An 18,863-nucleotide genomic window follows, 5' to 3' on the forward strand; every position below is an offset into this window, starting at 1 on the left:
CATTATTAGGAGAATGATGTGATGGACAAGACCCAATCATAATAATAGCACAAGATCGTGTAGTTCGTCTGCTAGAGCTTTACTAATGTCAAGTATCATTTCCTTAGATCATGAGATTGTGCAACTCCCGGATACCGTAGGAATGCTTTGGGTGTATCAAACGTCACAACGTAGGTGGGTGACTATAAAGGTGCACTACAGGTATCTCCGAAAGTGTTTGTTGGGTTGGTACGAATCTAGACTCGGATATGTCACTCCGTGTGACGGAGAGGTATCTTTTGGCCCACTCGGTAATACGTTATCATAATGAGCTCAATTTGACTAAGGAGTTAGTCACGGGATCATGTGTTACGGAACGAGTAAAGAGACTTACCGGTAACGAGATTGAACAAGGTACAGGGATACCGACGATCGAATCTCAGGCAAGTAACATACCGATGGACAAAGGGAATTGTATACGAGATTAATTGAATCCCCGACATCGTGGTTCATCCGATGAGATCATCGTGGAACATGTGGGAGCCAATATGGGTATCCAGATCCCGCTATTGGTTATTGGCCGGAGAGGAGTCTCGGTGATGTCTGCATGGTTCCTGAACCCGTAGGGTCTACACACTTAAGGTTTGGTGATGCTAGAGTTGTAATGGGAATTGTATGTGGTTACCGAAAGTTGTTAGGAGTCCCGGATGAGATCACGGCCATCACGAGGAGTTCCGGAATAGTCCGGAGGTGAATATTTATATATGGGAAGTCCGGTTCGAGTCATCGGAAAAGTTTCGGGGTTTATCGCTATTGTACTAGGACCACCGGGAGGGGCCACCTGCCCCGGAGGACCACATGGGCTGAATATGGGTGGGAACAAGCCCCCTAGTGGGCTGGTGTGCCCTCCCCAAGGGCCCAAGGCGCCTAGGGTTGGGAACCCTAGGGCGTGTGAGCGCCTCCCACCAACTTGGGAGGCAAGCCTCCCCCCTTGGCCACCGCCGCCCCCTCTAGAAGCATCTAAGGGGCCGACCCCCTCTCCCCTTCAGCCTATAAATAGATGAGGGGTGATAGGGCTGCAACACACCTGATCCCCTTGCCCCTGGCGCAGCCCTCCCCCTCCTACTCCTCCTCCTCCTCCTCCGTAGTGCTTAGCGAAGCTCTACTGAAGAACCACGAGCTCCACCGCCACCACGCCGTCGTGCTGCCTGAGCTCTCCCTCTACTTCTCCTCCCCCCTTGCTGGATCAAGAAGGAGTAGACTGCTGGAAATATGCCCTAGAGGCAATAATAATATGGTTATTATCATATTTCCTTGTTCATGATAATCGTCTATTGTTCATGCTATAATCGTATTAACAGGAAACAATAATACATGTGTGAATAAATAGATCACAATGTGTCCCTAGCAAGCCTCTAGTTGGCTGGCTCGTTGATCAATAGATGATCATGGTTTCCTGATCATGGGCATTAGATGTCATTGATAACGGGATCAGATCATTGGGAGAATGATGTGATGGACAAGACCCAATCCTAAGCATAGCACTAGATCGTATTGTTCGTATGCTAAAGCTTTTCTAATGTCAAGTGTCTTTTCCTTCGACCGTGAGGTTGTGCAACTCCCGGACACCGTAGGATGTTTTGGGTGTATCAAACGTCATAATGTAACTGAGTGACTATAAAGGTGCACTACGGGTACCTCCGAAAGTGTCTGTTGGGTTGGTACGAATCGAGATCGGGATTTGTCACTCCGTGTGACGAAGAGGTATCTCTGGGCCAACTCGGTAGAACATCATCATGAGCTCATTGTGACTAAGGAGTTAGTCATAGGATGACGTGCTACGAAACGAGTAAAGAGACTTACCGGTAACGACATTGAACAAGGTATAGGTATACCGACGACCGAATCTCGGGCAAGTTCTATACCGACAGACAAAGGGAATTTTATACGAGATTAGTTGAATCCTGGACATCGTGGTTCATCCGATGAGATCATCGTGGAACATGTGAGAGCCACCATGGGTATCCAGATCCCACTGATGGTTATTGGCCGGAGAGTGTCTCGGTCATGTCTGCATGATTCCCGAACCCGTAAGGTCTACACACTTAAGGTTCGATGACGCTAGGGTTATAGGAAATTGTTATACGAGGTTACTGAAGGATGTTCGGAGTCCCGGATGAGATCCCGGACATCACGAGGAGCTCCGGAATGGTAGGAGGTAAAGATTGATATATAGGATGAATGGGTTTGTGTCACGCCCAAGATGCGACCCTATCCTCAATTTGGCACGAAGGCCACGTCAGGGATAGAAGCGCATCTCGTCGCGTCACAAGAATGGATATCGTTACAAGTACATGTACTGAAAAGATGAGATATACATAGAATTGGCTTACACTCGCCACAAGCTACATCAGAGTCACATCAGTACATTACATAAACATCAAGAGGAGGAGCAGGGTCCGACTACGGACGAAAACAAACGAGAAAAATAAGAACGACGTCCATCCTTGCTATCCCAGGCTGCCGGCCTGGAACCCATCCTAGATCGATGATGAAGAAGAAGAAGCAACTCCAAAAGAACAATCAACGCGCTCTCGTCAAGTAACCTTTACTTGTACATGCAACTGGTGTTGTAGTAATCTGTGAGCCACAGGGGACTCAGCAATCTCATTTCCAAAGGTATCAAGACTAGCAAAGCTTAATGGGTGAGGTATGGTTAAGTGGTGAGGTTGCAGCAGCGCCTAAGCATATATTTGGTGGCTAACTTACGAGTACAAGAAATAAGAGGGGAAGATCTACGCATAACGGATGTGGCTACTGATGATCAAATGAATGATCCTGAACACCTACCTACGTCAGACATAACCCCACCGTGTCCTCAATCGGAAAAGGAACTCACGAAAGAGACAGTCACGGTTGCGCACACGGTTGGCATATTTTAATTAAGTTAACTTCAAGTTATCTAGAACCAGTGTTAAACAAAGCTTCCACGTTGCCACATAACCGCGGGCACGGATTTCCGAAAGATTTAACCCTGGAGGGGTGCTCCAACTAGTCCATCACAAATTACCACAAGCCGCATAGAAATCCTCAATCACGAAGCTCGCGATATCGTCGGATTCCCTAGTGGAAAACCTCAACTCAGAGATTACCCAAAGCATCACCGGAATACCGATGCACAAGATATCTCGTCAAAGGTAAAACTAATCCAGCAAGGCCACCCGGTGTGTCGACGAACCCGATAGGAGCCGCGTATCTCGTTCTCAGGACACACCGTCTATGCAAAGTGGACGGGAACCAAACCTCGAGTTGCCCCGAGGTGGCACCGCCGACTGCTAGGTGGGTGGACCAACACTCATGCGGAGCACTGGCCAGGGGGTTGATTAAATTATCCTCGGGGCCCGGGAAGTCCCTATGCAATTTTTATTAGGTGATTAGGCAAATGTAGTACCAATGCTGGGCCTTGCCAGACCAGCTTGAATCTAAAACGAATTATCAAGGGGGTCCCCATAACAACCCCGATCGTGTTAGGAGCGCTCATTTATGGAACATAACACCGGTAGCCGAAAACTAAGGGGGCAAAGGTAGAACAAAACACTAGGCTAGAAAGGCCGAGCCTTCCACCTTTTACCAAGTATATAGGTGCATTAAATTAAATAACATTTAAATATGGTGATATGACAAGGGACCCATGCTTTCACATGGAAGCATCTGCACCTGCAACTAGCAACGCTAACACATGGTTAAGCAAGCAGTAACATAGCCAATCAGTGGTTTGCTAGGTCGAACAGGTTGAAGGTAATCATGGCATTGTTGAGAGGCTGATATTGAACAGGTGGTAGGCAACGAGACATAAACGATAGAAGCGATAAAACTAGCATGGCAATGATAGTAATGGTATCTGGGGAAATGGTCATCTTGCCTGAGATCCCGCTTGGAAGAAGAATGCCTCCATGAAGCAGACGAACCGATGTAGTCGAACGAGTCCTCACAATCCGACACGCTGCGGAACTCTATCGAGACGAAGCAAACCGGAAACATAAATCAACAAACGGAATTCACCACACGATGCAAGACACACATGATGCATGAACGGTCTAATGCAAGGCATGACAATCATAACAATCAAACACTACACATTAAGTGAAGTTCAATATGCAACGAGTTGCATATTGACGAAACTCCACGTTAATTATTTAGTTCTATCCCGATTAGATACACGACAATATTAAATGTGATTAAACATGACAAGAGGTGAAGCGGAAATTAAACTACCTATATAGACATTTTAAATGAGGTCGGAAATGACATATAGCACCTCCAAGACGACCTCATATGTTAATTTACAATTCTGTCCAGATCTGAACTAACACATTTAATTAGTTGCTAAACAGCAAAACAAATAGGTTCACGTGATTCTACGCGTCATTTCAAGTAATCTACACATAAAGAACATCTCCAACGGAGCTACGGGTCAAAAGTTACAAGCATCGCAAGATATGATGGCATTAATGCAATATGTGTGCAACGACGGTCACGAGCACTTCAAAACATACAACCAGCAAGATAAAATGAAAATAAACGAGATTCTAAGCAAGTTTCATGTAGGACAAGATCAAAACGGAGCTACGGTTCAAAAACTACGAGCAAAACAAGAAATCACTATAATCTGCCAAAATCAGCCACATAGCATTTTCTACACCCCACAACTACGGCTACACAACTCCGATATGCTCAAGCAAGGCATGGAACGGAATAGGGAAAGAAGCACTACTACAAACAACTAACAACAACTAGCATGTCATCATGGATCACTAGGGAAGGAAGACACAAAATGGCATCTCACACACTATTTCAGACTTAGTGAAAATTACACCTCATGAAAGTGCAGTTTTCGATCTGAAGCAATATTGACAGCAGCAAAACCTATAGCTACAGGACTCCAAATGGCATGAAACTTTACAGAATGCTAGATAAACACAAGGGGTACAACTAACTCCATTGGACCAACCTCAAAAGAGCTACACATCACAAGATACAAGCAAGACTAGACAACAACAAAATATAACAGATTTCAGACTTAGAAATATTTCAGCTCCTCTAAAACAACATTATTTCTAGCAACTTGAGAGCAAGCAAAACACACCTAAACATGCATTTCTATTGCAACCCAAAAATACCAGGAGCTAGACAAAACATCCGAGAACAACTTCCTAGTTGACAACTCCGTCAAACGACGCACGGAATAAATCCTACGAATTAAACAAAAGGGAATCACGGCAAAATATCGCGCGAACTAACTTGCTCAAAAGTTAAAACTAATTGCACAGAAAAATCCCATGGATTTTTCTACCCCGGAAACATATAAGATATGTGGGGTTGCGCAACAAAATATTGCCACACGAAAAATGCGGGATAACAACCTAGACACAGAAAATTAAACTAGCGGCAATTCCCTACACGCAAAATACAAAAGACTGTCTAAAATACACGGAAAGATAGTTCCTAAAACGTAGGCATTTAATCTAAGGCATACGGGCTATCCGGACACGCACGAAAATTAAACACGGGCAATATACTATTGGGACAGCACGTAGATCTAGGCATACGACACGTAAAACCACGTCAAATAATTATGCAAGTTGTGAAATCGTGTTCTACTCGCAAAACTACCCCAAAACCATATAAAATACTCCTTGTTCCGACTTACGGATAAAAAGTTACGGGGGTTCGAATATACGTTATTTTTCTGGAATTTAACTAAATTCCAAAAACTCCTAAATATACTAACGGGCCGAACAGGCAGCGCAATATAGCTAACTATCGCCGGGAGCGGGGAATAACTCACCTTGGGCCCGAGGAGGCAGTGGGCCAGAGGAGGAGGCAGTCGGCGGGGCAGCTGGAGGCGGCGAGGTCCATGGCGGCGGCGTGGGGGAAGCCAGGGAGGCGCGAGGGAAGGCCTCGGGCAAGGCTATGGTGGCGGATGGGCTCGGCCGGGCCCGATCTGGGCCTGGCGGGCCAGCGGCGCCACGGAGGAGAGAGGAGGAGGGTTGGCTGCGCTAGGGTTAGGTTTGGCACGGGAAACGAGGAGAGAGAGAGGGGGCTGCCTAAATTTTAGGAGGGGGTCTATTTATAACAAATGAGGGGGCTAGGTTAGCCAGAATTTCGTTCCGGATCCAACCGTGCGGTCAGATTCGGACGATTCCGCACGCGGGAATGGGTACGCGGCCGTGTAGGGTGGTTTACTGGAGACGAGAGGGAAAACAGGCGGTGCGGCAATAATTTTTAAAACACCGATGACCGTCGGACGGTAGACCGAATACGGTGCCGCTACGGTCGACCGTTCGGGTACCAGACGGACTCCGATCGCGACGAAATTCGACAAGCGGCCTGGCTATATTAAAATAAGACCGCACGTCAAATCTCAACCTGATCAGAGAAAGTTTTATGCACACTTTAACAACAGGGTTACGACGGTGCCGCGGGCGCGTGCGAGTGCGGTCGGGCTCAGAACGGACAACGACGAGAACCGGCAACTACTAACAGATGCAAGTTTTGAAAACTGGCGGCAACGGAGATGCCGATGCAATGCTGATGATGCGCATGATGCGATGATGATGCGACAAATAAAAATAGACACACGAAAACGGAAAGAAGGGGGGAATCTTCTGGAACGTCGGCATCGGGCTGTCATAGTTTGGACGCCGGAAATGTTTCGGGCACCACGGGCAAAGTGTCGGGACCACCGGAAGGGTTCCGGAGGCCCACCGGGAGGGGCCACAAGCCTCGAAGGGCTACGTGGGCCAAGTGCGGGAGGGAACCAGCCCCTAGGTGGGGTGGTGTGCCCCCCACACCCAGCCCATGCGCACCAAAGAGGGAGGGAGGGGAAACCCTAGGCACTGGTGGGCCTAAGGCCCACCTAGGGGTGCGCCCCCCTCTCCCTGCCCTGGCCGCCGCCCCCCCTCTCCCATCTGGGCTACCGCACCACCTAGGGTGGGAACCCTAGGGGTGACGCACCCCCTCCCCTCCTCCTATATATAGAGAGGGTTTTGGGGCTGTTTTCCACACAGTTTTCCCTCTCCCTTGGCGCAACCCTACTCCCCTCCTTCCTCATCTCCCACGGTGCTTGGCGAAGCCCTGCCGGGAGACCTCGTCTCTCCATCGACACCAGGCCATCGTGCTGCTAGAGTTCTTGCCCAACCTCTCCCTCTTCCTTGCCGGATCAAGGTGCGGGAGACGTCACCGGGCTGCACGTGTGTTGAACGCGGAGGTGCCATGGTTCGGCACTAGATCGGAATCACACTGCGATCTGAATCGCCGCGAGTACGACTCCATCAACCGCATTTTTGCAACGCTTCCGCTTAGCGATCTGCAAAGGTATGAAGATGCACTCACCCCTCTCTCGTTGCTGGTCTCTCCTTAGGAAGATATGAATATGGCGTAGGAAAATTTTGAATTTGTGCTACGTTACCCAACAGTGGCATCCGAGCCAGGTTTTCTATGCGTAGATTCTATGCACGAGTAGAACACAAAAGGTTGTGGGCGATGATTTGTAAATTTCTTGCCTCTACTAGTCTTATTCTTTTCCGGCGGTATTGTGGGATGAAGCGGCCCGGACCGACCTTACACGTACGCTTACATGAGACAGGTTCCATCGACAGACATGCACACCGTGCATAAAGGTGGCTAGCGGGTGTCTGTCTCTCCCATTCTAGTCGGATTGGATTTGATGAAAAGGGTCCTTATGAAGGGTAAATAGCTTTGGCATATCATCGTTGTGGCTGTCACGTAGGTAAGAAGGCGTTCTTGCTAGAAACCCAAATCAGCCACATAAAACTTGCAACAACAATTAGAGGACGTCTAACTTGTTTTTGCAGGGTTTGACATGTGATGTGATATGGCCAAAGTTGTGATGTTGCTTGTGTGATGTATGAGATGATCATGTTATTGTAATAGGATTCACGACTTGCATGTCGATGAGTATGACAACCGGCAGGAGCCATAGGAGTTGTCTTAATTTATTGTATGAGATGCAACGCCATGTGTTTACTACCTTTACTTCATTGCTAACGGTTAGCTATAGTAGTAGTGGTAGTAGTAGTTGGCGTGACGACTTCACGGAGACACGATGATGGAGATCATGGTGTCACCGCCGGTGACGATGATGATCATGCGATGCCTGAAGATGGAGATCGAAAGAGCAAAGATGATAATGGCCATATCATGTCACTATATGATTGCATGTGATGTTTATCATGTTTTTCATATTATTGCTTAGAAAGATGGTAGCATAATAAGATGATCCCTCTTAAAAATTTCGAGAACGTATTCCCCTAAGTGTGCACCATTGCGAAGGATCGTTGTCTCGAAGCACCACGTGATGATCGGGTGTGATAGATTCTAACGTTCACATACAACGGGTGTAAACCAGGTTTACACACGCGAAACACTTAGGTTGACTCGACGAGCTTAGCATGTACATACATGACCTCGAATACCAGAGACCGAAAGGTCGAACATGAGTCGTATGGTCGAATACGATCAGCATGAAGTTGCTCACCGTGACGACTAGTCCGTCTCACGTGATGATCGGACACGGGTTAGTCAACATGGATCATGTATCACTTAGATGACTAGAGGGATGTCGATTTAAGTGGGAGTTCATACTTAATTTGATTAAATGAACTTAATTGTCATGAACTTAGTCTAAAAGTTGTCTTTATAAATATTGTAGATGGCCAACGTCAACCTCAATTTCAATGCATTCCTAGAGAAAAACAAGCTGAAAGATGATGGTATGAACTATGCAGACTGGGTCCGCAACTTGAAGCTCATCCTTGAAGCAGCTAAAAAGGCTTATGCCCTTGATGCACCGCTAGGTGACCCTCCTTCTCCTGCAGCAGCCCAGGACATTCGGAACGTCTGGCAAACGCGGAGTGATGACTACTCTCTGGTTAGGTGTGGCATGTTATACAGTTTGGAAACGGGGCTCCAAAGGCGTTTTGAGCAACACGGTGCATATGAGATGTTCCAAGAGCTGAAACTAGTTTTTCAAGCTCATGCCCATGTCGAGAGATATGAAGTCTCTGACAAGTTCTTTAGCTGTAAGATGGAGGAGAACAGTTCTGTCAGTGAGCACATACTCAAAATGTCTGGGTTACACGGTCGTCTGACTTCACTTGGAGTCGAACTTCTGGATGACGCTATAATTGACAGAATCCTCCAGTATCTCCCACCAAGCTACAAAGGTTTTGTGCTGAACTACAACATGCAAGGGATGGAAAAGACCATTCCCGAGTTGTACACGATGCTCAAGTCTGCAGAAGTAGAAATCAAGAAAGAGAATCAAGTGTTGATGGTCAATAAGACCACCAGTTTCAAGAAAGGCAAGGGTAAGAAGAACTTTAAGAAAAACGGCAAAGCCGTTGCCGCGCCCGGTAAGCCAGATACCGGGAAGAAGAAAAAGCATGGACCGAAGCCTGAGACTGAGTGCTTCTATTGCAAGGGAAAAGGTCACTGGAAGCAGAACTGCCCCAAGTACTTAGCGGACAAGAAGGGCGACAACGTTAAAGGTATATATGATATACATGTTATTGATGTGTACCTTACCAGCGCTCGTAGTAGGTCCTGGTTATTTGATACCGGTGCTGTTGCTCACATTTGCAACTCAAAGCAGGAATTGCGGAATAAGCGGAGAGTGGTCAAGGACGAGGTGACGATGCTCGTCAGGAATGGCTCCAAGGTCGATGTGATCGCCGTCGGCACGCTGCCTCTACATCTACCGTCGGGATTAGTTTTAAACCTTAATAATTGTTATTTAGTACCAGCTTTGAGCATGAAAATAGAACTTGATGAGGTAATTACACCCCCTCTCGAACCGGAAAGTAGCGCAGCGCGGGAAATTGTTCCTGTGGCGCCTACGCCAACTGAAGAGGAAGTTAATGATGATGATCATGAAGCTTCGGATCAAGTTGCCACTGAACCACGAAGGTCCACAAGGGTACACTCCACACCAGAGTGGTACGACAACCCTGTGATGGAAATCATGTTGTTAGACAACGGTGAACCTTCGAACTATGAAGAAGCAATGGCGGGCCCGGATTCCAACAAATGGCTCGAGGCTATGAAATCCGAGATAGGATCCATATATGAGAACAAAGTATGGACTTTGGTGGACTTGCCCGATGATCGGCGAGCCATATAAAATAAATGGATCTTCAAGAAGAAGACTGATACAAACGGTAATGTGCCCGTTTATAAAGCTCGACTTGTCGCAAAGTGTTTTCGACAAATTCAAGGAGTTGACTACGAAGAGACTTTCTCTCCCGTAGCGAAGCTGAAGTCAGTCCGAATCATGTTAGCAATTGCCGCTTTTCATGATTATGAAATTTGGCAAATGGACATCAAAATAGCGTTCCTTAACAGGAATCTTAAGGAAGAGTTGTATATGATGCAACCAGAAGGTTTTGTCGACCCTAAGGGTGCTAACAAAGTGTGCAAGCTCTAGTGCTCCATCTATGGGCTGGTGCAAGCATCTCGGAGTTGGAACATTCGCTTTAATGAGGTGATTAAAGCGTTTGGGTTCATGCAGGTTTATGGAGAAGCTTGTCTATACAAGAAAGTGAGTGGGAGCTCTGTAGCTTTCCTCATACTGTATGTGGATGACATATTATTGATGGGGAATAATATAGAGATGTTGGAGAGCATAAAGGACTATTTGAACAAGAGTTTTTCGATGAAGGACCTTGGAGAAGATGCATACATATTAGGCATCAAGATCTATAGAGATAGATCGAGACGTCTCATAGGTCTTTCGCAAAGTACATACCTTGACAAGATATTGAAGAAGTTCAATATGGAAAACTCAAAGAAGGGGTTCTTGCCAGTTTTGCAAGGTATGAGATTGAGTAAGACTCAGTCACCGACCACGACAACAGATAGAGAGAAGATGAGTACTGTCCCCTACGCTTCAGCCGTAGGCTCTCTAATGTATGCCATGCTGTGTACCAGATCTGATATAAACCTTGCCATAAGTTTGGTAGGGAGGTACCAAAGTGATCCCGGTATGGAACACTGGACAACGGTCAAGAACATCCTTAAGTACCTGAAGAGGACTAAGGAGATGTTTCTCGTTTATGGAGGTGACGAAGAGCTCGTTGTAAAGGGTTACGTCGATGCTAGCTTCAACACAGATCCGGATGACTCTAAGTCACAGACCCAATACATGTATGTTTTGAATGGTGGGGCAGTGAGCTGGTGCAACAGCAAGCAAGAAGTCGTGGCAGCATCTACATGTGAAGCGAAGTACATATCTGCTTCAGAAGCGGCTCATGAAGGAATTTGGATGAAGGAGCTCATCACCGACCTTGGAGTGTTTCCAAGCGCGTCGGGTCCAATGACACTCTTCTGTGATAACACTCGGGCCATTGCCATAGCCAAGGAGCCCAGGTTTGACCGGAAGACCAAGCACATCAAACGCCGCTACAACTCCATCCAGGACCATGTCCAGAGTGGAGTAATAGATACTTGTAAAGTACACATGGATCTGAATGTTGCAGACCCATTGACTAAACCTCTTCCTCAGGCAAAACATGATCAACACCATAATGCTATGGGTGTTCGATACATCACAATGTTACTAGATTATTGACTCTAGTGCAAGTGGGAGACTGTTGGAAATATGCCCTAGAGGCAATAATAATATGATTATTATCATATTTCCTTGTTCATAATAATCATCTATTGTTCATGCTATAATTGTATTAACAGGAAACAGTAATACATGTGTGAATAAATAGATCACAATGTGTCCCTAGCAAGCCTCTAGTTGGCTGGCTCATTGATCAATAGATGATCATGGTTTCCTGATCATGGGCATTAGACGTCATTGATAATGGGATCACATCATTGGGAGAATGATGTGATGGACAAGACCCAATCCTAAGCATAGCACTAGATCGTATTGTTCGTATGCTAAAGCTTTTCTAATGTTAAGTGTCTTTTCCTTCGACCGTGAGGTTGTGCAACTCCCGGACACCGTAGGAGTGCTTTGGGCGTATCAAACGTCACAGCGTAACTGGGTGACTATAAAGGTGCACTACGGGTACCTCCGAAAGTGTCTGTTGGGTTGGTACGAATCGAGAACGGGATTTGTCACTCCGTGTGACGGAGAGGTATCTCTGGGCCCACTCGGTAGAACATCATCATGAGCTCAATGTGATTAAGGAGTTAGTCACAGGATGACGTGGTACGGAACGAGTAAAGAGACTTACCTATAACGAGATTGAACAAGGTATAGGTATACCGACGATCGAATCTCGGGCAAGTTCTATACCGACAGACAAAGGGAATTGTATACAGGATTAATTGAATCCTTGACATCGTGGTTCATCCGATGAGATCATCGTGGAACATGTGGGAGCCACCATGGGTATTGATACGTCCATTTTGCATCATGCTTTCATGTTGATATTTATTGCTTTTTGGGCTGTTATTTCACTTCACGGTACAATACTTATGCCTTTTCTCTCTTATTTTGCAAGGTTTACATGAAGAGGGAGAATGCCGGTAGCTGGAATTCTGGCCTGAAAATGGAGCAACATTGAGATACCTATTCTACGCAACTCCAAACACCGTAAAAATCAATGATGAATTTTTTCAGGATTTATAAAAATACTGGGCTGAAGAAGTGCGAGAGGGCTGCCAGCAGGTGGCCACAAGCTTGCTAGGCGCGGCCACCTAGGGGGCTTGTGGGCACCCAGCTGGCCCTCTGGCCCCCCTCTTCTGCTATATGAAGGGTTTCGTCCGGAAAACAAAATCAGGAGGAGGATTTTTCGAGGATTCGCCGCCGCCACGAGGCGGAACTTGAGCAGAACCAATCTAGAGCTCCGGTAGGACGATTCTGCCGGGGAAACTTCCCTCCCGGAGGGGGAAATCGTCGCCATCGTCATCACCAACACTCCTTTCATCAGAGGGGAGTCATCACCATCAACATCTTCATCAGAACCATCTCATCTCCAAACCCTAGTTCATCACTTGTAACCAATCTCCGTCTCGCGACTCCGATTGGTACTTGTAAGGTTGCTAGTAGTGTTAATTACTCTTTGTAGTTGATGCTAGTTGGATTACTTGGTGGAAGAGTTTATGTTCAGATCCTTGATGCTACTCATTACCTCTCTGGTCATGAATATTATTATGCTTTGTGAGTAGTTACTTTTGTTCCTGAGGACATGGGATAAGTCATGCTAATAGTAGTCTTGTGAATTTGGTATTTGTTTGATATTTTGATGTGTTGTATGTTGTTTTTCCTCTAGTGGTGTTATGTGAACGTCGACTACATAACACTTCACCATTATTTGGGCCTAGAGGAAGGCATTGGGAAGTAGTAAGTAGATGATGGGTTGCTAGAGTGAGAGAAGCTTAAACCCTAGTTTTTGCGTTGCTTCGTAAGGGGCTGATTTGGATCCACTAGTTTAATGATATCGTTAGACTTTGTCTTAATTCTTCTTTTGTAGTTGCGGATGCTTGCGAGAGCGGTTAATCATAGGTGGGATGCTTATCCAAGTAAGGGTAGTACCCAAGCGCCGGTCCACCCACATATCAAACTATCAAAGTAATGAACGCGAATCATATGAACATGATGAAAACTAGCATGGCAGAAATTCCAGTGTGTCCTCGGGAGCGTTTTTCCTCCTATAAGAATTTGTCCAGGCTTGTCCCTTGCTACAAAGGGATTGGGCCACTTTGTTGCACCGTTGCTACTTTTGTTACTTGCTACTTGCTACGAATCATCTCACCACACAATCACTTGTTACCGATAATTTCAGTGCTTGCATATTTTACCTTGCTCAAAACCACTTGTCAGATCCTTCTGCTCCTCGTTGGGTTCGACACTCTTACTTATCAAAAGGACTACGATAGACCCCCTATACTTCTGGGTATATATGAAGGTCCCTATATTGTTGAGGAAGTATATCGTTCCGGTGCTATCAAGATCAACAACACGGAAGGTAATTGTATGAGAGTTGTAAATGGGCAGAGAATCAAGCATTATATCTAAGGTACTCCCATAAATTTTGAAAGCAATATTATCAATACCATAAATCCGGAAGAATACCTAAGATATATTTATCAGCCTGTTTCAGACTCCGAAAACAAAGAGGTATGTGATTTGGTAAGAAAACAAACTCCAAAACTTTTCCAGTAGGAATTTTTCTCCGTTTTGGAAAATTTGAAAAAATAGAAAAATTGAAAGTAGTCCAGAAAGCGTGCGAGGAGGCGACAAGCCTGCCAGGCGCGGGCCCACCCCTTGGTCGCGCCTGGGGGGTTTGTGGCCACCTCGTGCGCCTCCCGGACACCGTTTTCGTGCAGAGTACTCCTTCTGGTCTGGAAAAAAATCATTATATATTCTCCCGAAAGGTCTAACCCTCGTATCACGCAGATTTCCTCTGTTTCCGTTTCGAGCCTGTTTTCTGCCGCAGATTTGGAGCAAGATGTCGTCCCAGGAATCTGTGGGGGAGAACAATCTCCCTCAAGTCTATGGAGAAGTACATGCTGATCTAAAAAGTATGGAGGTCATGGAGGCTAAGGAAAGGCTACCTAAAGAAATCAAGGGCAAAGCTAAGGAGAAGAATCACGCATGGGATGAAGTGCAAGCTGTGCTCAGCAAGGAAGAAGTTGAAGAAGTGGATTTCCTCCAACCCTACCTCCACCTACTATCTCCATCCTTGATTGAACTCTTGAGGTTTTGTGAAACAGCTCATGCTCGCAATACTTATCTCACTCGTGAAGTTGTTTTGCTGGAGAAACATATCACAGATCTCCAAGGTATAAATCAAAGATTGATGGCCCTCTTGGAATCAAAGGTTGCAGCAACTCCACCACCATCACCTCCAAAGGAAGACAACTGAGCATGGGTATGGGCAATCCCCTTGGCTTGTGCCAAGCTTGGGGGAATTGCCCCCGTATCGTATCACCATCACATCTTTTGCCTTTACCTTTGTTTTAGTTTGTTCCTTTCCAGTTTCCTTTTTCTCTTGTAGTTTTAAAAGTCTTAGTGTTTTAGTCTTGAGTTTTGCTTTGTGTCACCCCCGATGTATTCGAGCTCGTGAGCCATATAATAAAGAGTGTCTTAGTTGAAGGGCTTTGCCTCTTGCCATGATAAAAAGATGAGAAAAGAACAAAAGAATGAAAGATCATGTAATGATCTTATGGGAAGTGATGGCTTCACATATAAAAAGAATGTTGATTGAAACTTGTTGAGGGTAGACAAACGTAGACCTTGGTCATTGTTGCAATTAATAGGAAGTGATAAGGAAGGAGAGGTTCACATATAAATACATCATCTTTGACACCATCTATGATTGTGAACACTCACTAAACTGTTGCATGCCTAGGAGTAGATGTTGGACAAGGAAGACAACATAATGAATTGTGTTTGCTTGGTTCCGAACAATGTTATATGATTATAGATCCCTTAGCATGTGACGATTGCTTCCACCTCATATTATCCAAAACCCCCGCACCAAGTAGAGATACTACTTGTGCATCCACAAACCTTCAAGCCAGTTTTGCCATGAGAGTCCACCATACCTACCTATGGATTGAATAAGATCCTTCAAGTAAGTTGTCATCGGTGCAAGCAATAAAAATTGCTCCCTAATATGTATGTTCTATTAGTGTGTGGAAAATAAGCTTTGTATGAACTTGTGACGAGGAAGACATAAAAGTGACAGACTGCATAATAAAGTTCTTTATCACAGGAGGCAATATAAAGTGACGTTCCTCCGCACTAAGAGGACACACATCCAAAACTCAAAAGTGCATGACAACCTGTGCTTCCCTCTGCGAAGGGCCTATCTTGTACCTTTACTTTTTGCCCTTGAAAGAGTCATGGTGATCTTCACCAATTCCTTGTTTGGCATTTTTCTTGGCTAACGTCATATGCTAGGGAAAGATCTATATTCATATGTCAACTTGGAGGTAAGCATTCATGATTTATTGTTGTTGACATTACCCTTGAGGTAAGCAGTTGGGAGGCAAAACTAGAAGCCCCTATCTTTCTCTGTGTCCAGCTGAAACTTTGATCTCATGAGTACCACGTGAGTTTAGCAATTGTAGAGAATGAAAAGATGATTGAGTATGTGGATTTGCTTTACAAGCTCTTATTTGACTCTTTCTTATGTTGTGATAAATTGCAATTGCTTCAATGACTAAAGGCTATCGGTTGTTACTTCTCGACAAGGTTCTTGATCCATACTTTACTTTGTGAAGGAATTGTCACTTTAGCATGAGAGATTATATGTTGGTATTGCTGTTCTGGTCATGATCATGATGCATGCATGTTTGTATCTTGTTTTGTCGACACCTCTCTCCCTAAACATGTGGACATATTTATTGAGCTAGGCTTTCGCTTGAGGACAAGCAAGGTCTAAGCTTGGGGGAGTTGATACGTCCATTTTGGATCCTGCTTTCATGTTGATATTTATTGCCTTTTGGGCTGTTATTTCATTTCACGGTACAATACTTATGCCTTTTCTCTCTTATTTTGCAAGGTTTACATGAAGAGGGAGAATGCCGGCAGCTGGAATTCTGGCCTGAAAATGGAGCAAAGTTGAGATACCTATTCTGCGCAACTCCAAACGCCGTAAAAATCAACGATGACTTTTTTCGGGATTTATAAAAAATACGGGGCCGAAGAAGTGCTAGAGGGGCGCCAGCACGTGGCCACAAGCCTGCTAGGCGCGGTCACCCCTTGGCCGCGCCTAGGGGGCTTGTGGGCACCCAGCTGGCCCTCTGCCCCCCTCTTCTGCTATATGAAGGGCTTCGTCCGGAAAAAAAATCAGGTGGAGGCTTTTTCGAGGATTCGCCGCCGCCATGAGGCGGAATTTGAGCAGAACCAATCTAGAGCTTCGGCAGGACGATCCTGTCGGGGAAACTTCCCTCCCGGAGGGGGAAATCATCGCCATCGTCATCACCAACACTCCTCTCATCGGAGGGGACTCATCACCATCAACATCTTCATCAGCACCATCTCATCTCCAAACCCTAGTTCATGACTTGTAACCAATCTCCATCTCGCGACTCCGATTGGTACTTGTAAGGTTGCTAGTAGTGTTAATTACTCTTTGTAGTTGATGCTAGTTGGATTACTTGGTGGAAGAGTTTATGTTCAGATCCTTGATGCTACTCATTACCTCTCTGATCATGAATATGATTATGCTTTGTGAGTAGTTACTTTTGTTCCTGAGGACATGGGATAAGTCATGCTAATAGTAGTCATGTGAATTTGGTATTCGTTTGATATTTTGATGTGATGTATGTTGTTTTTCCTCTAGTGGTGTTATCTGAACGTCGACTACATAACACTTCACCATTATTTGGGCCTAGAGGAAGGCATTGGGAAGTAGTAAGTAGATGATGGGTTGCTAGAGTGACAGAAGCTTAAACCCTAATTTATGTGTTGCTTCGTAAGGGGCTGATTTGGATCCACTAGTTTAATGCTATGGTTAGACTTTGTCTTAATTCTTATTTCGTAGTTGCGGATGCTTGCGATAGGGGTTAATCATAAGTGGGATGCTTGTCCAAGTAAGGGCAGTACCCAAGCGCCGGTCCAACCACATATCAAACTATCAAAGTAACGAACGTGAATCATATGAACATGATGAAAACTAGCATGGCAGAAATTCCCGTGTGTCCTCGGGAGCGTTTTCTTCCTATAAGACTTTGTCCAGGATTGTCCCTTGCTACAAAAGGGATTGGGCCACTTTGCTGCACTGTTGCTACTTTTGTTACTTGCTACTTGCTACGAATCATCTCACCACACAATCACTTGTTACCAATAATTTCAGTACTTGCAGATTTTACCTTGCTGAAAACCACTTGTCACATCCTTCTGCTCCTCGTTGGGTTCGACACTCTTACTTATCCAAAGGACTACGATAGATCCCCTATACTTGTGGGTCATCAGGTATCCAGATCCCGCTGATGGTTATTGGCCGGAGAGTGTCTCGGTCATGTCTGCATGATTCCCGAACCCGTAGGGTCTACACACTTAAGGTTCGATGATGCTAGGGTTATAGGGAATTGTTGTACGAGTTTACCGAAGGATTTTCGAAGTCTCTAATGAGATCCCGGACGTCACGAGGAGCTCCGGAATGGTCCGGAGGTAAAGATTGATATATAGGATGGATGGGTTTGGACGCCGGAAATGTTTCCGGCACCACCGGCAAAGTGCCGGGACCACCGGAAGGGTTTCGGAGGCCCACCGGTAGGGGCCACAAGCCCCGAAGGGCTACGTGGGCCAAGTGCGGGAGGGAACCAGCCCCTAGGTGGGGTGGTGTGCCCCCCACACCCAGCCCATGCGCACCAAAGAGGGAGGGAGGGGAAACCCTAGGCACTGGTGGGCCTAAGGCCCACCTAGGGGTGCGGCCCCCCTCTCCGTGCCCTGGCCGCCACCCCCATGTCCCATCTGGGCTGCCGCACTACCTAGGGTGGGAACCCTTGGGGTGGCGCACCCCCTCCCCTCCTCCTATATATAGAGAGGGTTTTGGGGCTGTTTTGCACACAGTTTTCCCTCTCCCTCGGCGCAGCCCTGCTCCCCTCCTTCCTCCTCTCCCACGGTGCTTGGCGAGGCCCTGCCGGGAGAGCTCGTCTCTCCATCGACACCACGCCGTCGTGCTGCCGGAGATCTTCCCCAACCTCTACCTCCTCCTTGCTGGATCAAGGTGCGGGAGACGTCACCGGGCTGCACGTGTGTTGAACACGGAGGTGCCGTGGTTTGGCACTAGATCGGAATCACACCGCAATCTGAATCGCCGCGAGTACGACTCCGTCAACCACGTTCTTGCAACGCTTCCGCTTAGCGATCTTCAAAGGTATGAAGA

This window comes from Hordeum vulgare, chromosome 4H, assembly GCF_904849725.1.
Source record: "Hordeum vulgare subsp. vulgare chromosome 4H, MorexV3_pseudomolecules_assembly, whole genome shotgun sequence".
NCBI classification, from domain to species: Eukaryota; Viridiplantae; Streptophyta; class Magnoliopsida; order Poales; family Poaceae; genus Hordeum; species Hordeum vulgare.